General features: G+C 44.1%; 2 pseudogenes; both read right to left on the bottom strand.

Annotated features, from left to right (window-relative positions):
- Positions 1 to 9,462: 9,462 nt before the first annotated feature.
- On the bottom strand, positions 9,463 to 10,062 carry LOC129024820 (large ribosomal subunit protein eL19-like; annotated as a pseudogene).
- A 13,824-nt stretch (positions 10,063 to 23,886) lies between these two features.
- LOC129025269 (decreased expression in renal and prostate cancer protein-like) lies at positions 23,887 to 25,516 on the bottom strand (annotated as a pseudogene).
- Between the last annotated feature and the right edge of the window lie 400 nt (positions 25,517 to 25,916).

Genomic DNA, 25,916 nt, shown 5'->3' with positions numbered 1-25,916 from the left:
GCAGGAGAATGGCGTGAACCCGGGAGGTGGAGCTTGCAGTGAGCCAAGATCACGCCACTGCACTCCAGCCTGGGCCACAGAGCGAGACTCCGTCTCCAAAAAAAAAAAAAAAAAAAAAAAAAAATTATTCAGACAATAAAGCTCAGGACAATATTTTACTTTATCTTCATTGCAATAGACTGAATATGTGTGTCCCTACAAATTCATATGTTGTAGTCTCAGCCCTCAACGTGATGGTATTAGGAGGTGGGGGCCTTTCGGAGATGATTAGGCATGAACGTGGAGCCCTCGTGAGTGGGATTAGTGCCCTTATAAAAGACCCCAAAGAATTCTCTCACCCTCTTTCTGCCACCTGTAGACTTCTTTCTAAGCACTGCTTTAACAGCATCCCACAAATATGATACTTTATGTTCGTTTATTTAGAATCTCCTTTTGATTTCTCAATTGACCCATGGGTTTTTGTTTTTTGTTTTTTTTTTAAGTATGTTGTTTAGGGTTCAAATATTTGGGAGATCTTTTGGTTATCTTTCTATTACTGGTTTCTAATTTTATTCCATTGTGGTCAGAGGACACATGCTGTATGATTACAATCCATTTAAATTTATTGAGACTTATTTTATAACATAGCATATAATCTATCATGGTGATTCTTATATGTGCACTTGAAAATAATGTGTTGTTGGGTAGAATGTTCTGTAAATGTTAATTATGTCAAGTTGGTTGATGGCATTTAATTCTTCTATATCCTTACTGATTTTCTGTCTGCTTGTTCTATTAATTATTGGGAGAGGAGTATTGGAATCTTGAATAATAACTGGGAATTTGTCTATTTCTCCTTCAAGTTCTCTCAGGTTTTGTTTCATGTAATTTGAAGCTCTGCTGTTTGGTGCATATGCATTTAGAATTTATGTCTTTTTGATGAATTGACCCTTTTCTCATTATGAAATGTCCCTCTTCATCTTTGATAACATTTTGGGGGGCTTTGTTTTCAGCAAGGATCTGTTTATAGTAAACTCTCTCAGTCTCTGTCTGAAAATGTCTTTATTTAATCTTCTGGACTAAATGATGATTTAGTTGGATATTGAATTTCCAACCTGATAGCTCTTGTCTCTCAGTCCTGTAAAAATGTTATTTCATTATCTTTTGGCTTCGAATATTGCTGATGCAATATCTCTTTTCAATTTAATTCTTGTTTTTTTAAAGTTGCTCTGTCATTTCTCTCTGACAGCTTTTAAGAGCTTCTGTTTAACTTCAGTAGTTGATATTTCTTTGTAATGTGTCTAAGTTTGGGTTTATTTATTTATTTATTTATTTCTGAGACGGAGTTTTGCTCTTGTCACCCAGGCTGGAGTGCAATGATGCAATCTCAACTCACTGCAACCTCTGCCTCCTGGGTTCAAGCGATTCTTCTGCCTCAACCTCCTGAGTAGCTGGGATTACAGGCACCCACCACCACGCTGGGCTAATGTTTTGTATTTTTAGTAGAGGCGAAGTTTCACTATGTTGGTCAGGCTGCTCTTGAACTCCTGACCTCAGGTGATCCACCGGCCTCAGCCTCCCAAAGTGCTGGGATTACAGGCATGAGCCACTGCTCCCAGACTGTGTTTATTTCATTTTATTTTATTTTGAGACAGAGTCTTGCTCTGTCGCCCAGGCTGGAGTGCAGTGTCATGGTCTCAGCTCACTGCAGCCTCCACCTCCTGGGTTCAAGCGATCCTCCTACCTCAGCCTCCTGAGTAGCTGGGATTACAGGTGCCCGCCACCACGCCCGGCTAAGTTTTGTATTTTTAGTAGAGGTGGGGTTTCACCATGTTGGCCAGGCTGGTCTCTAACTCCCAATCTCAAGTGATCCGCCCACCTCGGCCTCCCAAAGTGCTGGGATTCCAGGCGTGAGCCACCACGCCCGGTCTGGGTTTATTTTTATTTTTCCTGCTTGGCATGGATGTGCTTCTTAAAATTGGGATTTATGACTTTAATCAATACAGAAAAAATTGTCAGCCATTATGTTTTAAAATACCAATTCTCCATCATCCCATTATCCCTATAATCTTTCTAGTTTCTCCTTGGGGAGTTCCTGTTAGAGATATATTTAACTATCTCATTCTATCCTGGATATATCATAACCTCCTTTTCATATGCTCCATAATTCATGTATTCCATCTTTTTATCTTGTTGTGCTGCATTTTGAGTAAATTCTTCAGATATGTTCTCCAGTTCAGTAATTCTCTTCAGCAATGTTAAATATGATATAAAAGTCCACTGAGTTTTAGATTTCAATATTTATATATTTCATTTCTAGGAGACCAATTTGGTTCAAAATCTGTTGGTTATTTTTAAAATAGCGACTTGTTCTTGTGGATGACAGTGCTTCCATTTATGTCTTTAATCATTTTAAACAGATTCATTTTATCCTTTCCATTAGGTTGTTATATTATTTGAAGTACTTTGGGGCTATTGATCTGCAGTTTTGCACCCACTTTTTCTCCCCATGGAATCTTTTCCTTTTCTATTATTTATTTACTTATTTATTTTTACGTTTTTGAAACAGAGTTTCACTCTGTCGCCCACGCTGGAGTGCAATGGTGTGATCTCAGCTCATTACAACCTCTGCCTCCTGGGTACAAGCGATTCTCCTGCCTCAGCCCCCTGAGTCGATGAGACTACAGGTGGGCGCCACCACGTCTGGCTAATTTTTGTATTTTTAGTAGAGACAGAGTTTCACCATGTTGGCCGGCTGGTCTCAAACTGCTGACCTCAGGTGATCTGCCCGCCTTGGCCTCCCAAAGTGCTGGGATTACAGGCGTGAGCCACTGCACCCGTCCGTGTTTTATAATTCAGAGTTTAAGTGCAACATCAGTGGAGCTTTACCTGTGTGATCCTGTGTATCTCAGGTTTGGGATGTGGGCTTCCAAAGTATTTTTGTATTTGTTTCTGCCAGGCACCAGAGACTAAGAAAAATTTTTGTCAACTTTTCATTGTAGGAGCTCTTGGTCCATGCAGGTCGTATGGTATGGCTCAGGGTTATACATTTTTCAGCAGGGGAGATATTTTTCTACCCAGAGGCCAGGCAAAGAAACACATTCTCCGTTGTCAGCTTGTGCTAGCAGGTAGGTTTTTCTTTTCCACCTTTTACTAATGGTTCATCTCTTCAAGATCCAGGAGTTATGTAGAATATGCCGTTCCAATTCCTTGCCTTATGCAAGTCAAAGGAATTCATTATGAAGCTAAACCAGCATTCGATTGAAAGAGTTAAACAAAAACATTTATAGACAAAGAGTTACACAAATTTACTACCAACACATCCTTGTGGGCCAGGCACTGTGGCTCATGCCTGTAATCTCAACACTTTGGGAGGCTGAGATGGGAGGATGGCTTGAGCCTAGGTGTTCAAAATCAGCCTGGGCAGCATAGCAAGACACCATCTCAAAAAAAAATTTGTTTAAGTCCTTACTGAGAAAAAAAAGCAAAGGATTTTCATAAGGAAAAAGATATTTGAGCAAGGAAACAAAAGTTCAGATGGAAGACCTATGAGAATAAATGTATTGGTAAATGTATAAGTAAAGCTAAACAGGAATTTACTACATATTTTTAAAGATGGTTATTAAGGGGGCATTAAAACATAATGGAACTTTAGGTTATGAGCTGCATACAATAAAATAAACTAAAAAAAACAGAAAACACATAATGGAACTAAGATACTGGACAATAACAGCATGTAAAATGGAGAAAATTAGATCAAATAGGATTAGAACTTAGGAGTACATGTAATCAAAAGGGACTTTTGACAGTTTAGTTTCTGGTTAGTTTAATCCAGAAAATTTTATTTTCCCATTAACAAGAAATCCAGAAACTAGTGACACTTGGGTCAGTTAAGTTAGTGGTTCCTCAGTGCCATTGCAGACCCTGTCTCCATCTTCCCCTCTGGCCTCTTTCTTTGATGCCCGTGTTAATGTGCCAACCCAAAGTCCAGATCCCTTCTGTCTTTAGATCCCTCTTTGTTCAGTCTCTCTAGGATTTCCATTTCTGACCTTGAAGTACTTTATTCTGCGTACACATATATATTTTTCCCTAAATTGGAATCATGCTGTACATTCCATTTTGTTACCTGTCCTTCTAAAAATATTCATCATGAAAATATTTAGCATAACTATAAGAAAGTCTTTAACTTCTTTTTTTTTTTGAGAAGGAGTCTCACCCTTGTTGCCCAGGCTGGAGTGCAATGGTGCCATCTCGGCTCACTGCAACCTCCGCCTCCCAGGTTCAAGCAATTGTCTTGTCTCCAGCCTCCCGAGTAGCTGGGATTACAGGCATGTGCCACCATGTCCAGCTAATTTTGTATTTTTAGTAGAGACGAGGTTTCTCCATGTTGGTCAGGCTGGTCTCAAACTCCCGACCTCAGGTGATCTGCCCACCTCGGCCTCCCATAGTGCTTGGATTACAGGCATGAGCCACCGTGCCTGGCCAAAATCTTGATCTCTTATAACCAGAAAGGTGGAAGCTACTCAAGTGTCCATAAATGAATGAATGCACAAACAAAATGTGGTATATCCACTCAATGGAGTATCATTCAGCCTTAAAAAGGAAAGGGCTGGGTGTAGTGGTGCATGCCTATAATCCCAACACTTTGAGAGGCTGAGGTGGGAGGATCCCTTGAGCCCAGGAGTTTGAGACCAGCCTGGGCAGCATAGGGAGACCCTATCTCTGTACAAAATTAAAAAAAAAAAAAATTAGCTAGAGGCCAGGCATGGTGGCTCACGCCTGTAATCCCAGCACTTCGGGAGGCTGAGGCGGGTGGATCACCTGAGGTCAGGAGATGAGACCAGCCTGGCCAACATGGTGAAACCCCATCTCTACTAAAAACACAAAAAAATTAGCTGGGCTTGGTGGCACATGCCTGTAATCTCAGCTACTTGGGAGGCTGAGGCAGGAGAATTGCTTGAACCTGGAAGGTGGAGGTTGCAGTGAGCCAAGGTGGCGCCATTGCACTCCAGCCTGGGCAACAGAGTGAGACTCTGTCTCAAAAAAAAAATAAAAATAAAAATAAAAAAAAAATAAAAATTTAGCCAGGTGTGGTGGCACGCATTTTTAGTCCCAGCTACTCAGGAGGCTGGCGTGGGAGGATTGCTCGAACCCAGGAATTTGAGGTTACAGTGACCTATAATTGCGCCAGTGCACTCCAACCTGGGTGAGAGTGAGACCTTGTCTCTACAAAAGAACAAAAAGGAAGGAAATTCTGATATGTGCTACAACATGGATGAACCTGATGGATATTATGCTAAGTGAAATAAGGCAGTTATGAAAAACGCAAATACCGTATAATTCCACCTATATGAGATACCTAGAATAGTCACATTCATAGAGACAGAAAACAGAATGGTGGCTGCTAGGGGCTGGGAGCAGTGGGGAATGGGGAGCTGTTGCTTAATGGGTACAGTTGCAGTTTTGCAAGACAAAAAAGTTCTGGAGATTGGTTGCACAATGTGAATGTACTTAACACCATTGGACTGTATACTTTAAAATGATTAAGATGGATTGGGCCCTGTGGTTCACACCTGTAATACCAGTAATTTGGGAGGCCGAGGCAGGCAGATCGCTTGAGGTCAGGAGTTCTAGACCAGCCTGGCCAACATGATGAAACCCCCGTCTCTACTAAAAATACAAAAATTAGCCAGGTGTGGTGGCGGGTGCCTGTAATCCCAGCTACTCGGGAGGTTGAGGCAGGAGAATCGCTTGAACCCGGGAGACGGAGGTTGCAGTGAGCCGAGATCATGCCACTGCACTCCAGCCTGAGTGACAGAGTGAGACTCCATCTCAAAATAAATAAAATGATTAAGATGACAAACTTTATGTTATGTGCATTTTAGCACAGTTAATTTTTTTTTTTTTTTTTTTGAGATGGAGTCTTGCTGTTGTTGCCCAGGCTGGAGTGCAATGGCACGATCTCGGCTTACTGCAACCTCTCCCTCCTGGGTTCAAGTGATTCTCATGCCTCAGCCTCCCGAGTGGCTGGGATTACAGGCACCTGCCACCACGCCCAACTAATTTTTGTATTTTTAGTAGAGCGAGGTTTTGCCACGTTGGCCAGGCTGATCTCGAACTCCTGACCTCAGGTGATCTGCCCGCCTCAGCCTCCCAAAGTTATGGGATTACAGGTGTGAGCCACCATACCCAACTGGTTAAATTTTTTTTTTTTTTTGAGATGGAGTCTCCCTCTGTTGCCCAGGCTGGAGTGCAATGGCGCGATCTCGGCTCACTGCAAGCTCCACCTCCTAGGTTCACCCCATTCTCCTGCCTCAGCCTCCCTAGTAGCTGGGACTACAGACACCTGCCACCATGCCCGACTAATTTTTTGTATTTTTAGTAGACACAGGGTTTCACCGTGTTAGCCAGGATGGTCTCGATCTCCCGACCTCGTGATCCGCCCGCCTCGGCCTCCCAAGGTGCTGGGATTTCAGGCGTGAGCCACCGTGCCCGGCCTGGTTAAATTTTTTTTAGGGGAAAAAATTAGCAGGGCATGGTGGTGTGCGCCTGTGGTTCCGGCTACTCAGGAGTCTGAGATAGGAGGATCACTTGAGCCAAGAGGCTGAGCTGCAGTGAGCCAGGATTGTACCACTGCACTCCAGCCTGGGTGACAGAGTAAGACCTTGTCTCAAAAAAAAGGGTAAGGGAGAGAAACAATCTTGATTCCTATTTTGAATGGACAATACGTACACATGTTACCAAAATCAGAAAATGCAAAAAGGCATACAGTATTTTCACTATGGATCTTCCCTGTCATCTAGTCTTCTCACCTGTCCCACAACCACCCATCTACTCATCATCTCCCTTGAGTATCAATTGACACCACTTTTTTTTTTTTTTTTTGAGATGGAGTCTTGCTCTGTCACCCAGGCTGGAGTGCAGTTGTGTGATCTCGGCTCACTGCAACATCCGCCTCCCAGGTTCAAGCAATTCTCCTCCTTCAGCCTCCTGAGTAGCCGGGATTACAGGCGTGTGCCACCACGCCCAAGTAATTCTTGTATTTTTAGTAGAGATGGGGTTTCACCATGTTGGTCAGGCTTGTCTCGAACTCCTGACCTAATGATCCAACTGCCTCAGCCTCCCAAAGTGCTGGGATTACAGGTGTGAGCCACCACGCCCAGCCACTACTTTCTTGTGTGTCTTTTCATAGGTATTCTATGACTCATTCTTTTAAATAGCTGTATATTATTTGATTGTGCATATGCACCATACTTTCACCATTCCCTTGATCATTCAGCTGTTTCTAGCTTGACATTTCTTTGAAATCTCCTCTTCTAATAAAAAAAGTACACTCCATTAGACATGTATTTATTTCACATATTCTTTGTTTTAATTATACTTATTTTAATAGGCAATATATTCACAGGGTTCAAAATTCAGGAAGCACAAGAGGGTAAACATTAAAATATCCCCCTGCCACTGCTGTCTCCCAGGTCAACATATTTCCTTCTGGGCTTGTCATGTATTTGCCTATTTCTTCACAAATCCGTTCCCTGCTCTTTGTCAGTTCTGCTTTCTATTGCAGGAAACTACATTTCCCAGTTTCCTTTGCTTGGTGGCTTCTGGCTAGCTTCAGGCAATGGGGGAAGGGCAGGCACTGGTACAGACTGGAGGGTGCAAGGAAGGCAGAGCCAAGGTATTTCTCTGTCTCCTCATGCTTTGCGTAGGGTTTCCCGCAGTTGCTGCAACTTCTTGGCTCCAGCTCCCCTCTGGGCAGCCCCCACCACGGTTCTACTACTGCTGAATTGGCCCAGCTTCTGGGATCTGGTAACAACACCTCCTCCCTGTGTTCCTTCATCCGTAAGGCTGGTAGTCATTTCTTGCTATTAATAACTTCAAGGTTAATTCATAATCTTCTATTTGGTGTCCTAACTCTTTATCACCTAACCAATTTCTTCTATTAATTTCCCTGTGAACGAAATACTATTATCTGTTTCTTGTGTGTGTCTTTCCAAAATATTTTATGCATATAGAAGCAAATTATATCTATTCTCTCCCTTCTATTTTTTTCACAAATGATAACATATTATATACACTATCCAACGCTTTGGTTTTTCATTTAGCAATAATCCTGGAGTTCTATATACAATTCTAAAGATTCTCTCCATTCCTTCTATTTTTAATTTTTTTGATACGGAGTCTCACTCTGTTGCCCAGGCTGGAGTATGATGGCGTGATCTCGGCTCACTGCATCCTCCGCCTCCTGGGTTCAAGCAATTCTCCAGCCTCAGCCTCCTGAGTAGCTGGGATTACAGTCACCCGCCATCATGCTCGGCTAATTTTTGTATTTTTATAGAGATGGGGTTTCACCATGTTGGCCAGGCTGGTCTTGAACTGCTGGCCTCAGGTGATCTGCCCACCTTGGCCTGCCAAAGTGCTGGGATTACAGGCATGAGCCACTGTGCCTGGCCTCTCTCCATTCCTTTTAATCCAACATGGAGAGGTACTGCAATTAAATTGTTGGAACACAATCATGCTTATTTGTTTATGTATTGTTTATGGCTGACTGCTTTCATATTGTGAGTTTTGTCCAATTCTTTGTTCGAGAAGCCAAGAACCTGGACACCTTCTACTGATAACAATACCAGTCCCTTATTGATGGATATTAGGTTACTTAAGCTTTCCTGCTATTACAAACAATTCTGCTGTGAGTAATCTTGAATTATACCATATCATGAACTTTAGAAAAAATTCTAGAGTTGGAATTGCTGGGTCAGTGAGTATGTGTGTTTAAAAACCTTTTTTTTTTTGAGACAGGGTCTCTCTCTGTCACCCAGGCTGAAGTGCAGTGGTATGATCATAACTCATTGCAGCCTCTAACTCCTGGGCTCAAGTGATCTTCCTGCCTCTGCTTCCCAAGTAGCTAGGACTATAGGCATGCACCACCAAGCCCAGCAATTTTTTTTTTTTGTAGAGATGAGGTTTAGCTATGCTGCCCAGGCTACTCTTGAACTCCTGGGCTCAAGAGATCCTCTCACCCCAGCCTCCCAAAGGGATTATAGACGTGAGCTTCCTCACCTGGCCTTGAAACCTTTTTTTTTGTTTGTTTGGATGCAGGATCTCTTTCTATCACCCAGGTTGGAGTGCAGTAGCGTGATCATAACTCACTGCAGCCTCTAACTTCTGGGTTTAAGCTTTCCTCACACCTCAGCCTCCCGAGTAGCTGGGACTACAGGTGAGCACCACTACGCCCAGCTAATTTTTTGTATATTTAGTAGAGAAGGGGTTTCACCAGGTTGCCCAGGCTGGTCTCGAAACTCCTGGGCTCAAGTGATCTGCCTGCCTCAGCCTTTGAGAGTGCTGGGATTACAGGCATGAGCCACCGTGTCCGGCTGAAAGCTTTTTTTTTTTTTTTTTTCCAGGCAGATAAAGGCTTGTTTTATTTTAATGGCTGATCTGTGTAATCGTGGAGGCCAGTATGTAAAGACAAAGGAGGAGCTTTTATTTCTTGATCTTTTCCTCCTTGGACAGAGTCTTGATGATCTCCTCCTTCTTGGCCTGGAGGCGCTCTTCATGGTGCTTGCGTTCTTCCTTGGTCTTGGACCTGCGGGCCACAGCCTGGTCAGCCAGGAGCTTCTTGTGGGCCTCGTCTGTCTTCAGCTTGTGGATGTATTCCGTGAAAATCTGCTTGTTTTTGAACACATTCCCCTTCACCTTCAGGTACAGGCTGGGATACACGTGGCAATCAGTCTTCTTAGATTCAAGGTATCTTCTGAGCAGCCTGCGCAGAATCCTCATTCTCCTCATCCACGTGTCCTTCTCTGACATTCAGGCATTGGCTGTACCCTTTTGCTTACCCATGCCCATGTGCCTGCCCTTCCGGCAGGCCAAGGTGTTTTTCTGGCATCGTGCCTGGGAATGGACAGTCACAGGCTTGCAAATGATCAGCCCATCTTTGATCAGCTTCCGGATCTGCTGACTGGAGTTGGCATTGGCGATTTCATTGGTCTCATTGGGATCCAACCAGACTTTCTTCTTGCTACAGTGGAGGACACTAGAGATGAGCCTCTTCTGAAGACTGAGTATACTCATGGCTGCGGCCGCAGCAGCAAAAGGAAAGAGCTCCCTGAAAGCTTTTTAAACATAACATTTCAAAAATATATTCTTGATAGGCATGGGAGCAAAACTTCAAGGGTTCCAGGGAAACAGTATGTTGGATTTAATCTTTTGATTTTATTTTGTATGTGAAAACATGGTCAAAATCATTTCTCATAAACAACACAATTTTACAGTATTAAATGTGTTTTGAAAAGTAGGTATTTTGAAAGTTTTTCATGTATACAAGCAAGTGAAGACAAAAGGGCCGGCCTCTATAATTACCTTGAAGTTTTCAAAAAGTTCAAGTACTACTAAGTTAGCAGAGTTCGAGAGCTCTGTCGGGTTTTCTTGATTGTGAATTGGCACAGTGATTATCCACTGAGGATGACCAATTTGCCTGCTATTTAAAAAAAATAATCTCTGAGCATTCAGAATCTACTGCAACTCTCTGTTCTGGGAAGAATGTGAGGTTTGCATAGAGGGAGTATGCCAGTGAAGGCTTGAAAATAGGTTCTAAAAGTGCTAAGGGCACAAGTTAGTTTGACTTTAAAAGCACCTTAACATTTTATTACTGAAAGCTTTATATTCTCCTGCCTGTTCAAGGAATTGTACGGACCAGCCCAAGAATTGCCTATTACTGCCAGTTAAAATGTGAGCCCTGGGGTCAGTGTAATTTCTGGAAATAAAGTAAGTATGAGAAAGAGTACAGTTACTGACCATTATTCCTGGTGCCATGCTTGGTAAACTTCTTCTGTAGAGGGGCAGACAGCACATATTTTAGGTGTTATGGACCGTGCAGTCTCTGTCGTTACTACTCAACTCTGCTGTTTAAATGTTAAAGCAGCCACAGACAATAGTTGAATGAATGAGCATGGCTGTGCTCCAATAAAACCGTCTACAGAAAGGGCGAGTGGCAAGATTTTGCCACAGAATCCCAGTATACCCACTCATTTCCTGGAGGAAAATTAGAGTCCTTGCAGTGTACCATCATCTCAAGCCATGGAGTACTTGGTGACCTTTGGTGCTCTGGTTCTTTTTGACCTGAGTGGAGTTTTTTCCCACGGGACCCCTGCAATGTCTACAATGACTTTCCCTGATGACACTCTGGACATACAATTTCCTTAGCTTACATGTCATTTGGATGAGAGTAAGTGCATAGGGAATGTTGCTATGATGTCCTGGGGATCTTTGGAGAGAATGTCATTTATGACAGAGCATTAGAGGGAGAACAAGAACAACAAAACCAGAGATCTCTGGTGTCATCGTGGTGGATTGTTTGTAAAGATGGCTGCTAACAATCCCGCCCATCCCGCTATGTGCCTCCGGCACTTCCCATCAAGTAGTGAGGTCTATTTACCTCCCCTTAAAAATGGGCTGACCTTAGGACTTGTTTTGGCCACTAGAATATGGCAGAAGTGATGAAACCGCCTTTGCAAAATTGACTGAGACAGTGAAATAGATCTAACTTAACCGACTCCATCTTGCTTCTAAGCTCCAAGCAGTCCTTGTTCATTCCTGGGCATAGGCTGAACTAACTTTGGGAGAAGCTTAGTTATAGTTTATAGTTTAAAACAAAGATGATAGGCTGGGCGTGGTGGCTCATGCCTGTAATCCCAGCACTTTGGGAGTCCAAGGCGGGTGAATCACAAGGTCAGGAGTTCAAGACTAGCCTGGCCAAGATGGTAAAACCCTGTCTCTACCAAAAAAAAAATACAAAAATGTTAGCCAGGTGTAGTGGTGGGCACCTGTAATCCCAGCTACTCAGGAGGCTGAGGCAGAAAATTGCTTGAACCCGGGAGGCGGAGATTGCAGTGAGCCGAGGTAGCGCCATTGCACTCCAGCCTGTGCAACAGAGCGAGACTCTGTCTCAAAAATAAACAAATAAATAAATAAAAATAAAACAAAGACAATAACAGCCCTTTCCCAAAGCAGACCTCTTTCTTGCCTGGGGACTAGATTGCCTTTGTAGGACTAACATTAGCCATAAGATTGGAAATTATGGTTTAGGAGTCATGCAGCTGGGGGCTACAAGATTCTGACCCTCCCTAAACTGCTCCTAAGATAAGTGCTTGAGATATTTTGCAGACCCTGAATTGATGGATCAGCTGGCACCACCCAGACTGATAAAGCGGCTCATCTGATCTTGTGGCCCCCACCAAGGAACTGACTCAGCACAAATAGACAGCTTTGACTCCCTGTGATTTCATCCCTGACCAATCAGCACTCCTAGTTCACTGGCTTCCTTCCACTCACCAAGTTGTCCTTAAAAACTCTGCTCCCCGAATGCTTGGGGAGACTGATTTGAGTAATAATAAAACTCCAGTCTCAGCCCAGTGCGGTGGCTCATGCCTGTAATCCCAGCACTTTGGGAGGCCGAGGTGGGTGGATTATGAGGTCAGGAGTTCGAGACCAGCCTGGCCAACATGGTGAAACCCCATCTCTACTAAACATACAAAAATTAGCTGAGCGTGGTGATGTGCGCCTGTAATCCCAGCTACTCAGGAGGCTGAGGCAGGAGAATTGCTGGAACCTGGGAGGCAGAGGTTGCAGTGGGCCGAGATCATGCCATTGCACTCCAGCCTGGACAACAGATCGAGACTCCGTCTCAAAAAAAAGAAAAAAAAAAAAGAAACAACTCCAGTCTCCTGCACAGCCAGCTGGGCGTGAATTACTCTTTTCTCTATTGCAATCCCCCTATCTTGATAAATCAGCTCTGTCTAGGCAGCGAGCAAGGTGAACCCCTTGGGCTGTTACAGTGATGCTGTACCAATTCCAAGCCTAGACCTGAAGAAACTTGGCACCTTCAGCTGTCACCCTCTTAGAAGCCAGCTGTTACATAAAGACGCTTGGGCTAGACTTGTGAATGATGCACAACCACGTGGAAGAAGAGAGAGAGGTCAGATAGAGAAGAGCTCAGGTGTCCAGTCACTACTGCCACCCAGGCTGAGGCGCCAGACATGACTGGGGCCATTTTGGATGTTCCAGCTTTAGCCAAGCTCCCAACTCAGTGTAGCCATATGACTGACCCCAGATAACATCACATGGAGCAGAGACATGTCATTCTTGCCAATCTCTAGCCAAACTGCAGAATTGTGAACAAATAAATGGTTGTTTTAAGCCACTAATTTGGGGGATGGTTTGTTATGCAACAATAGTTCCCATGACCCAATAGCAGGGTACCCATATTGGGGATCTTCTGGCTTGAAGCTCTCCTGACACTTGACTTTCTGCCCTTTACAGCATCCATAATTAGCAACTCCTTAATCTGGCCTCCAAGGCTCTCCATTGCCTTGGCTTTTACTTACCTTGCCATCACCATTTCTGCATGCTCCACTGCAGGAAGCTTTCCTTCTAGAGAAGCAGTACAGCATAGATATTAGGAGCAATGACTCTGGAGACAGACTGCCTATCATTAGCTGTGTGACCTTGGTCAAGTTGCTTAACCCATCTGTGCTTATTCTCTTCGTATGAAAGGTGAATGATAATAATCCCCACCTCATGCATGGTGGTGGTGAACATTAATATGTTAATATGTGTAAAGCACTTCGAATAGTTTCTGGCACTGTGCCATACATGGTTTTGGAAGCCTTCAGTCAGTATACTGCCTCCTGCCAAGTTGGCTTTCTCTGCTCCCCTTTCTTTCTCTCCTTCTTTCCTTCTTTCTCAGCCCACCTGGAGACCCCTCCTGTATGTGGAGGCCCCTGATGCAATAGCTTTCATTCGTCTAGGTCTTCCTTCTCTTGTCTCCTGTTTGGGACACTAATCTGACAGTTAGGCTTTGAGATTCTGGAGTCTCCGGATTATCTGGGGATCCCATTTTGCCTCTTGAAGGCAGAGACTGTTGTCTGAGAGCCGCAACAATTGCCTTCCTGCCCCTGCAGCGCATGCAGATTTTCTTGAAATAAAAAACTGGCCGGGCGTGGTGGCTCACGTCTGTAATCCCAGGAGTTTGAGGGGCCGAGGTGGGCGGATCACGAGGTCAGGAGTTCGAGACTAGCCTGGCCAACGTGGTGAAACCCTGTCTCTATTAAAAATACAAAAATTAGCCAGGCGTGGTTGTGGGTGCCTGTAATCCCAGTTACTTGGGAGGCTGAGGCAGGAGAATTGTTTGAATCCAGGAGGCAGAGGTTGCAGTGAGCCACTGCACTCCAGCCTGGGTGACAGGGCAAGACTTTGTCTCAAAAAACAAACAAACAAACAAAAACTGAGTAAAAGATTGATGTGGACTCAAACCAGTGGCAATGCTTTGGGGTAAGTAGGACTTGGGTTGACCTTGGAGGCCTAGACCACTTGGCAAAGTGTGGAGGCGAGGAGGAAGCATTGTCCCTTCTTAGGCTGCACGTGATACAGACCTCATACATGTAAGCTGCCTGTGCCCAATTCCTTGTACTGTCACTTATTAGCTTGATAACGTTTTGCAAGTATTTACTTTACCTCTTCAGTCTCCTCATCTGCAAAATGAGAGATTTACTAATTGTACTCCCACCATGAAGTTGTAGGAATATATATACATATATGTATATATATTTTTTAGACGGAGTCTCACTGTCACCCAGCCTGGAGTGCAATGGTGCCATCTCAGCTCACTGCAACCTCCACCTCCTGGGTTCAAGGGATTCTCCCGCCTCAGCCCCCCGAGTACCTGGGACTACAGGTGTACCCCACCACGCTCAGCTAATTTTTGTATTTTTAGTAGAGACGGGGTTTCACCATGTTGGCCGGGCTGGTCTTGAACTCCTGGCCTCAAGAGATCCACCCGCCTCAGCCTCCTAAAGTACTGGGATTACAGCATGAGCCACTGTACCCGGCCCTAATGGCTTATATTTCTAAGACCCTTGGGACAATGACTGGCACAAGAAAATATCTCATAAATGTGAAATGTGTTTTGTCATCATTAAGCTCCTCAATTTCCATAAACTGTGTCAGCTTGATCGCCTGCGGAGCGGACCACTAAAGACCATGTGTCTGCACTTGTCTGCCACCCAGATCGTCCTGCCCAGGTACAGCCGTACCTGAGCTTGTGTGTGAGCAGCTCAGCTTGGGGAGGCCATTCTTTACAGTGCTCTGGTCATTTCTTACAGTGCTCTGTTAGCCCAGGACTAGGGGAGACTACTAGAAAGATTTATACCCAAATTGTGTCGTTTTACCCTCTTGTAGAGTTACTTTTATTGGACTGTGCTTTAGCATCATATCTTTGGTGTACACTGCAGGACATTATAAAAGAGTAGTCCCATAAACTATTGACTTCCCTATAAAGACGCCACTGAAGAGATTAATATCATTTCAGTATCCTCTGTGCAGGGAGAACTTTCATGTTTCATTACAAAGAATAATTGTTCTTTTCTTGTAGTTCTTTACTGTATGAATGTGCAAAATACGTGATGGGTCAGGTGTTACTCTCTGCATTTACCTGCCAAATTTGTGACCTCCTAGCAGGGGGCTAGATTCTTACAGGGTATTTTGGGGGATTCTAACCTAACTCTTTGCTTCGTCTATTTTTTTCTACCCTCATTTTCGTTTTTGCCTTATCATCTTGCTTAATTTTTAGACATTGTCATCCAACTCTAATTCTTTTGCTGGACTGAAGCGAGGTAAAAATAAAAAAATTTAAAAAGTGCCACTTAAGATAATTCTAAATCAATACCTTTTTAAAATATGTGGAAAATATAAATATGCATTCTGCAATTTTAGAAATCACGTAACTTATCTGTGAATTTCTTCTTGGCCTTGAGTTGTTGAACAGTTGTTGAACAAAATTAAAAAGATTTGAGCAAGAAAGTGAAAGAAGATACCCACTGGTTCTTGTTTTCAGGCTCCAAAGACATACTGTCATGAAATCCATTACAACCACCACAACCACCACTACCATTGAGCACCTACTGTGTGTGTAAGGAATTCTAGTTGATGCAATATATTCAACAAATAAAATAGATGCTAGACACTAAGGTGCAGAGGATACAGTAGAATAAAGCCAGACAAGATCTCTGCTTTTGCAGTGCTTTAGTGAATTGTCTTTCATAATGAATTTCTAACTGCCTGCCTTTGAGCAAGTCCTCTTTGTACTAGGAGATCTAGACAGCCTGATAATGATGGTGAAGATGACAATGTCAGCTTACATTTATTGAGCGCATACTACATCTCAGGCATTGTTCTAAGTGCTTTGCATGTATTAGCTTACTGAACCCTCAGACAATCCCATGAGGTATGTGCTAATGTTAACTACACTTTATAGATTAGGAAATGGAGGCACAGAAGGGTCACATCTGGGCTTCTCAACCTACTGGCACTATTAACATTTCAGACCATGTAATTCTTTGTGGTGGGGGGCTGTCCTGTGCATTTGTATGATGTTTAGCAGCATCTCTGTTGTCTATCCATGACTAGGTGCCATAACAACACCCCTCCACCCCAGTCGTGACAATCCAAATGTCTGCAGACATTGCCAAATGTTCCCTGAGGGGCAAAACTACCCCCAGGTTGAGAATCACTGGGTTAGATGATTTGCCCAAATTACAGAACTAGTATGTGTTAGAGCTGAGATTCAACCCAGGCATTCTGGCTCCAGAGTGTGAAATATTAACAACACCAAACTCTAGGTGCAACCGTCTCACTCATAATTAGAATTTTCAGAAATAGAAATGTGAGAATCTTTGTGAAAGAATGTTTAAGAGACATTAAAAAAAGAAATGTGAGAATCGAACTTTCTGAAAATGGTGGACACAGCACTAATGCTGAGATCTGACAATTACTAGTATTTTAATAATTCTGTGTGTATCAGTCAGGGGCCCAGCAAGAAACAGAAGGCATTCTCTAATTAACATAATTTGAGGAGGGTTTAATAACCGACTGCTTACAAAGGTGTGGGGCAGGGAGTAGGGAGGCCACAGAGGAGAGTGTAGTCCCCTGAGTCTCTTAACAGTGGAGAGCCTTTACCGTTTATACTAACAACGGCATGAGAAAGAGAGAGAGGTGGAGAGAGAGAGAGATGCCTTAAGGATAACACTATCTAGCCAGGCGTGGTGGCTCACGCCTGTAATCCCAGCACTTTGGGAGGCCAAGGGGGCGGATCACCTGAGGTCAGGAGTTCGAGACCAGCCTGACCAACATGGTGAAACCCCATCTCTACTAAAAATACAAAAATTAGCTGGGCGTGGTGGCTCATGCCTGTAATCTCAGCTACTTGGGAGGCTGAGGCAGGAGAATCGCTTGAACCCAGGAGGCAGAGGTTGCAGTGAGTCGAGATCACCACTACACTCCAACCTGGGCAACAGAGTAAGACTCTGTCTCGAAAATAAATAAATAAATAAATAATAAATAAATAAATAAATAACACTAACTTCTGTTGCCCAAGGTGGCCTTGAACGGAGAATGCTAGGAGAATAAATACCATAACTTGACTCTCCTTCCTCCCTCTGATCTTCTTCTGGGACTGCGCATTGGCTAAACTCCACTGGAAACCAGAGAACAATGATGCCCACTAATTGTGCTCCATTCAAGTCAGCCACCTGGGTAGAGAGCAAGCAGAGAAGGGTGGAGAGAGACATCTGCTACACTGCAATAACCTTTCTTTTTTTCTTTTTTGAGGCGGAGTCTTGCTCTGTCACCAGGCTGTAGTGCAGTGGCTCTATCTCGGCTCACTGCAACCTCTGCCTCCCGGGTTCAAGCGATTCTCCTGCCTCAGCCTCCTGAGTAGCTGAGATTACAGGCATGTGCTGCCACGACTGTTTAATTTTTGTATTTTTAGTAGAGACAGAGTTTCACCATGTTGGCCAGGATGGTCTCAATCTCTTGACCTCGTGATCTGCCCACTCAGCCTCCCAAAGTGCTGGGATTACAGGCGTGAGCCACCACGCCCGGCTTGCAATAACCTTTCTCATGGGATTTCATTTATATCTATTGGCTTTGAGATTTTGTTATTCCATAAACTTTACAGATTTGTATTTTTTTTGGTGAGAAGTCAATTTCATCTAACAACTTTACCTTGATTTTTCATGACCTCCAATGTGTGTAGTTGGTGAACCAGCTTGTGTAGAATTTGAGGGGAGAAAAAAAATTATTGTAGTATCTGCTTTGGAAAGATGCTATTAGGATGCATCAGCTACAGAAACATTGGAGTAGTCACTGCCTTTTTCTTTTAATTTTTTAAACTGTAACCGAGACATAAGGTTCACTATTATGTGTTTATGTTGGCAGAGATTCAAATGTGAAAATTCTTTTCTAAGCCATTCTTTGAAGTATCTGGATATTTGCTTCAAACTTTTTGTCATGCCCTCAATTAATTAAACTTTCATTTTAAAGAGTCAATGGATAGCATGTCTTAATTTGCAGTCTTTCCACAGGTCTTTTAAAGATCACACCTACACAACAACAAAAATGGCCTGTCAATTCAGTGAGATCAAGTAAATTAATGGAATTAAAAAAAAAAAAAACACCACTCAAGAGTTTTTTTCTTTTTTTAATGTGGCACCATGTGTGTGAAAAACAATTCTTGGGTTGACTATAATTTTTATTTTTCTCACAGTGAATTTTGGCACCGTTTGGCACAGCTTGGCTAAGTCTCTTTCTAGCCCACCCTTGAGCATTTCTGTCTTCTCCGTCCCTTCTGTTATGTTCCTTGTACGCTGTGAGTTCCAGCCCTTTCCCTGAACTATATGTTCTAGAAACGTAGAATCTTGGAGTTGAAAGTGCTGTGAGTAGCCACATAGTTCATTCTCCCTCCCAGCGGGTACCCTCTTGTGTAATATCTCTGACAGATGGCCACCCAGCCTGTGTTTGAGCATCATCTAGGACAGGGAACCCTCTGCTTTGCAAAGCAGCTTGTTCCACTGTGGGCTAGCTCATACTGCTAAACTGATCATTTTGCCATTGAGCTGAAACTTGCTTTCTTCTAATTTTTGTTTTCTTTCTTTCCTTCTTCCTTCCGTTCGTTCGTTTGTTCTTTCTTTCTTTTTCTTTCTTTCTTTCTTTCTCTTTCTTTCTTCCTTCCTTCCTTCCTTCCTTCCTTCCTTCTTTCTTTTTCTTTCCTTCTTTCTTTCTTTCTTCTTTCTTTCTCTTTTTTTTTTTTTTTGACAGAGTCTTGCTCTGTTGCCCAGGCTGGAGTGCAGTGACATAATCTTGGCTCAGTGCAACCTTCTGAACCCAGGAGGCCCTGGGTTCAAGTGATTCTTCTGCCTCAGCCTCCCAAGTAGCTGGTATTACAGGTGCATGCCACTACGCCCAGCTAATTTTTTGTATTTTTAGTAGAGATGGGGCTTCGCCATGTTGGCCAGGCTGGTCTCGAACTCCTGACCTCAGGTGATCCACCTGCCTCGGCCTCCCAAAGTGCTGGGATTACAGGTATGAGCCACCGAGTCTGGCTGCTTTCTTCCAATTTTCACGTATTAGGGAAAGGCAGTAGAGGGCAGTGGTCAAGATTGCGGTTCTAAGCCAGACTGTCTTTGTTCATGTTTCTGCTCTCCCACTTACCATCTGTGTGCTCTTGTGCAAGTTATTTAAACTTCTAAGCCAGTTTGTTTCTCTGTAAAATGGGGATAACAGTAGCTTTGCATTGTATCAATTTAGCTAAGTTGGAACTAAGATTCCCAGAATTCCCTTCCTTGTTTGGTCCTGGGTTAGAGTTGACCACAGGGCAAACTGCAGGGCAGAAGTAAGGCAGGAAGTAGGGTATAGGGCCACTGCTGTTGCAGTTTCCCTACATCAGCACAGATCTGGTTTGCATTATTCATGTAGGGCACCAACTGGGCCTGCAGCTCTTCCAGCCCTGGCCAGCTCTTCTTCAGCATCTCTGGATCCTGGGCCAACTCTGTGTGAAGTTCCGTGGTGAAGTGTGCCAGCTCCTCTACAGGTCACTGGCATCTTTAAAGTCAGAGGCTTAGAGACAGTGAGAGACCGACGAAGATTCCAATGTGATACCAATGTGACCAGTGTAAGTTCTGATGAGAGACAGATGTGAGTTTCAGCTCTTTCTTGCTGTCTTCCACTTTACACCCATTTTCCCTTCCCAACTCCTGGAGATGCTGACTTCAGGCCAAAAACCAGGTGCAGAAGCAAGAGCTATACACAAACTACACAGCTCTCAATATTTGTAAGGTCTGATCTGTAAGCTAAATTTCTTATTTAACTCACAGTGGCTCTGCTTCTCTGATCAAACCCCAATGATACCAGTACATTGTGACAAATAAATGAAATAATCTATGTAAAGCACTAATTACAGTGCCTGGAATGTAGTTAAGTACCCAGCATCTGTGGACCTGTATTGTTATAGTCTCCATCTTCATGGTATTACCAGCTCCATTCTCCAGGTCATTACAGAATGCATTTGGCTCCTCTTCCACCTGATGGTGAATCCACGTATTTAAATCCTTTCTTCTTTCTTTTTTTTTTTTTTTTTTGAGACGGAGTCTCCCTCTGTTGCCCAGGCTGGAGTGCAGTGGTGTGATCTCTGTTCACTGCAACCTCTGCCTCCCGGGTTCAAGCAATTCTTCTGCTTCAGCCTTCTGAGTAGCTGGGATCACAGGCCCCTGCCACCATGCTCAGCTAATTTTTTTTGTAATTTTAGTAGAGATGGGGTTCCACCATGTTGGCCAGGCTGGTCTCGAACTCCTGACCTCAAGTCATCCGCCCACCTCGGCATCCCAAAGTGCTGGAATTACAGGCATGAGCTACCGCATCCAGCCTAAATCCATATTTTTGAAGGCTTTTAAATATAGAATGATCTGTCAAGTGAAACCTTATGAGAGATACTGGACTAAGTGATTTGGACATATTATCTTATTTAACTGTCTTCACAAACACTCTAGAAATTCTCCACATGAGGCTACTGACGCTCATCCAAAGGTGACATAACTAGGGGTGTCTTGGACTACCTATAGTTAGTTGGGTTTTATAGTAATATGCAATTTCTAACTTGCATATTTAGTTTTTTTTAAAGTGTTAAACACAATTTATGAATATTATTAGTTATGCTATTTATAAATCTTGTATAAAATAAGAGCAATTACTTTCATTTATTCTTTGATTAATAGTCAACACAGTTCAAACAGATTAAAATCACTTTAAACAATTAATCCCATTTATAAACTTATTTATTTCCCCTTTTTAAACTACACTCATAAATTTAATATATTTGAACTTTTCAAGTCCTTCAATTGCCTGACAAGGCGTAAGTATAATCCTCACAAACAAAATTCTCCCAGTTGGTTAAATGACTCTGGTGAAGATAATAACTTAAGCCTATAAATTTGTTGAATCTTGAGCTTTCATAAACATTTCAATGCTCTTAATACGCTTGTGAAAATCTCTTATACCTTTCTATGTGAAATTACAAGTCAAAATCAATTGCTCAAGGCTAATCTAACAGATTTCCTAAAATGCTAGATTCTCTTAAACATTACAAAGAAATTGTTTTTAATTTATAAAAAGTGTTACTACTATGGCTATTTACTTCATCATGTTATTCTAAATTCTCCCCAGGGTTGAAAAGTCACTTACTCAAATAAGGGTAGTAGATTTACTATATCAGGTAAATTGAGCTGAAGTCAGAAGATGGCTTTTCCCCTCAGGATGTGTTTGTATAGTTAGAGATTCAAGACCCAGACATAGGATTTAAGAGCTTCATGCTTCCTGAATTATTCTATCTAGTCGCAGGGTACACAGGAAACCCCCGCTTTTTTTTTTACATGAATGTTCATAGCAGCTTTCTTTGTAATAGCCCAAAACTGCATACAAACCGAATGTCCATCAACAGATCAACAGACAAATTGTGATGTACTGATACAATGGAATATTACTCAGCAATAAAAAAGAAAGAACTAATGATACACACTGCAACAGGGATGAATCTCAAAATCATTATGCTACATGGAAGAGACCAATCAAAAAGGAATCCACACCATATAATTCCTTTTATATTAAATTCTAGAAAATGCAAACTAATCTGTATTGACAGAAAGCAGATGGGGGTTCAAGGAGAAGAGAGAGACCACCATAGGGGGATAGATATGCTCATTACCTTGAGGGCAGACATGAATTTAAGAGTATATACATATATCAAAACTTACACTTTTTTTTTTTTTTGAGATGGAGTCTCGCTCTGTCGCCCAGGCTGGAGTGAAGTGGCGTGATCTTGGCTCACTGAAACCTCCACCCCCCAGGTTCAAGCAATTCTCCTGCCTCTGCCTCCCGAGTAGCTGGGACTACAGGCACATGCCACCACACCCGGCTAAGTTTTGTATTTTTAGTAGAGACGGTTTTTAGCCATGTTGACCAGGCTGGTCTCAAACTCCAAATCTCAGGAGATCCACCTGCCTTGGCTTCCCAAAGTGCTAGGATTACAGGCTTGAGCCACCGCTCCTGGCCTCAAAATTTATGCTTTAAATAGAGGCAGTTTATTGTTATGTCAATAAGTTTGGTTTTTAAAAACTAATGAACCATATCATATTTTTCTTACAAAATTAGTCACAATAATTTTATTCATAGCAAAAGTGAGGAACCTCCTTTTTTTTTAAAATAGCCACTTTGCTCATGGGAGGGCGTAAGGCCATACCTTTTAGCTATAAAGTTTTAGTTACCTGATTGGGTTAACCAGAAATCTGCAACCCTACTCAAGTGGCAGACTAAACTCTGTTTACCCCTAATTGGGCTCTGAATTCCTTAAATATTCTATTTTATCCTGTATCTTCTATTTTTATCTGGCTATAACTCATAGTCATGAGCTGGTAGAGCTGGATTTGAACACAGATCTCCCTGAGCCCAGAATGTGGTCTGTGATCCACCATGATATGCTGATTAATTTTTTTAATTCTATTTTTTTATTTTTATTTTTTATTTTTTTTGCGACGGAGTCTTATTGTATCGCCCAGGCTGGAGTGCAGTGGCACAATCTTGGCTCACTGAAACCTTTGCCTCCTGGGTTCAAGCAATTCTCCTGCCTCAGCCTCCCGAGTAGCTGGGATTACAGGCGTGCACCACCATGCCATGCCTGGCTAAGTGTTTTTTTTTTTCTTTTGCCCTCTCATCCCATTTATTAAAGAAACAGTAAGAAAAGATACAACGCAGGAAAACCACCAACCATCCTTTCACACCAGGCTGAACGAAGCACAGTGATTTCTTCCCTTCTTTCCCCCACCCTCACCCCAATTCCCATATACCCATCCACATCAGTTTAAATTTTGAGGTTCTTTGATTGGGAGTACCAGTGAAGAAGGAGCTGGATGGGTAGAGGAGCCTTAAATCTGGCTACCCCTAAGTCCCAGGAGAAGGGAGCTACAAGCCCAGTCAGTCAAGCAGAAACTGCATTTGGTGGGTCTTTGAAGTGGTTGTCCAACTCCCTGTTCTGTGTTCAAGCCCCCAGGGAAAAGTATGGCAGTAGAGGATGACCAGGTCCAAGCTGCCCAGGTCAGAGCTATGGAAGAATGGTCAGTTCACCAACGCCACGTTTCTAGAGAGCAGCGAGCTGATTCTCCAATGGTGAGCAGGGGACTACATGTGAACTGGGACCTGCAGGCCAATGTATCCCTGGGGAAAAGTCCACAAGAACTATTCAAGAAACTAGTAAGAAACAATGGGCAGAAAGCTGTGGGATGAAAGCACAGCAGGCTTCTGGGAGGCTGGAGATCCTTTCTCTCAAGGCCAGGATTATTCTCACCTGCCACAGTTCACGTGCCACAAATAACATCTCACCTTCACTCAAGAAAAACGCAGAGGAAAAAGATGGCTCATTTGAACTTGAGCCCCAGCTATGTTCTTCAGACTGTAGCTCCACCCTTTTACCTAAGAGACAGCCCCTGCCGAGAACCACGGTGCCTAGAAACTAAGGTGGTCCTGGAGGGAAAACGGTGTTTAAGGGGGTAACATTCCATTTGGGCACACTGCAGCCATTGGACCCCCTGGTCTGGGGAAAGCAGCTGGGTTTGTGCCAGGGAGGCTCCCCACTCTAAGAAATGGGACCAAACTCTTGCCTGCAGGACCATTCATCCTTGGAAAGGAAGCTGGGTTGAGACCCAGGGTCCCAGTTGGCCTTGAGAAAGGAGCTGGGTTGATACCCACAGGGCCTGCTGGAGAAGAGCCCAGGTGCCCGGCAGCAGACCTGGAGAAAGTAACTTGACCAGGGCCTAATGGGCCGGTAGACCTTGGGAAGGTAGTCGGACTTGGACCCTGCAGGCCAGTGGGCCTTGGGAAGTTAGCTGGGTTGGGGCCAAGTGCCCCAGAGGCTCTTGGGAAAACTGTTGGATTTGAGCCCTGGAGCCCAGCAGATCTTTGGAAGATAGCTGGGTTTGATGCCAATGTGCCAGAAGACAGAGAAGGCAGATGAACCCGCTCCCCTGGGAAAGGGATTGGCATTTACCCCCATGGGGCCCCCTGGCCTTGAGAAATGAGCTGAATTAGGGCCTATGGGGCCAGGAGCCCTTGACATGGGAGATGGATTTGGCCCTGGAAGGCCAATTCCCTGAGGGCCAGGACCCAAGTTTGGGCCCATGGGGCCAGGTACTCTTGCCATGGAAGACGGGCTTGTGCCCATGTTTCCAGAAGCCTGTGACAAGCTGAATTTGCTCCTAAAAGACCTGCTGCTCTTAGAATGGGGACAAGATTGAGGCCTTGAGGTCCAGCTATTCTTAAGTTAAGACCAGGTCCTGTGCCCAAGAGGCCACCTGCTCTGGCATCTAGATTAGGGCCCAGGCCACTTGGTCTTGGGTTGGGCCCAAGGCCTGGGCCTGGAAACACACCTAACCTGGGGGCAGGGTTTGTCCTTAAAAAGCCTGATCTCAGACTGGGGTTTGGTCCTGGGCCCAGGCCAACTGGCCTAGGATTGGGAGGACCATTCCCAGAGGTCAACAGAACACCTGCTCTCAGGTTAGGTCCAGGTCCAGGGCCCATGGGACCACCACTTCTGGGGTCAGGACCTGCTCCCAGGAGACCACCTGCCCTTAGGTTGGACATAGGACCTTGTCCTGGGACCCCCTAACCTGGGGTTAGACAGAGGCCCAGGGCCTGGAAGAGCCCTTGTCCTAGGGTTTAGGGTGGGGCCTTGTCCCGGGCCTGGCCCCAAGAAGCCACCAGGCCTTGGGAAAGAAACTGCACCTGTGCCAGTGGGATTCATCCCTCTTGGAAAAGAAGCTGTGCTTGGGTCACGAGCACCAGCCAGGAAAGGTGCTGGATTTGAAGCCAATGAGCCTGATGAAGCTGGAAAAGGAGATGAGTTCCTTGGAAATGGGGCCAGATTTCCACCAAGAAAACCAGCCGCCATAAGGAAGGGATCCGAGTTCACACCCAGTGGGTGGCCTGTGTTCAGAACAGGACCCCCCTGTGGTCCCAGGGAACCGTCTAGCTGTCCTTGTGGTGGCAGCGGAGCACGAGTCCAAGGAGTTGGCCGCTCTCTAGGGAAAATCCGAGGCTCTTTCATACTTTCTTGGGGACGTTGGTGATAATGGGCTTGGGGCAGGTTTTGAAAAGGATCTTGTCTTTGATGAGTGCTCTCACCAGGTACCAAGTGCCAGTCTCGCGGCCAAGCTCATCACAGTCCTGATATCCAGGGGTGTGTTTGACAAGGACTGCAAAAGCTTTCTCCAGGTGGATGATTTTCCCATTCAGGATATGATGCCTCACGGTCAGCACAGGGATTCCCAGGAAATAACAATTTGCACCATGAGCTTTCTGTCTTTAAAAAGCAAGTAAAAACAAACTGCAATGGCGGCCGCCGAGTGCCAACTGGCGACAACCGAACCTCCCACCGCCGCCGCTGCTGCCCTGAGCACTGCCTGCGCCAGTTTTTTGTATTTTTAGTAGAGACGGGGTTTCACCGTGTTGGCCAGGCTGGTCTCAAACTCCTGACCTCAGGTGATTCGCCCGCCTTGGCCTGT

The sequence above is a fragment of the Pongo pygmaeus genome, chromosome X (genome assembly GCF_028885625.2).
Source record: "Pongo pygmaeus isolate AG05252 chromosome X, NHGRI_mPonPyg2-v2.0_pri, whole genome shotgun sequence".
NCBI classification, from domain to species: Eukaryota; Metazoa; Chordata; class Mammalia; order Primates; family Hominidae; genus Pongo; species Pongo pygmaeus.
This window is presented reverse-complemented; position numbering and strand designations above follow the sequence as displayed.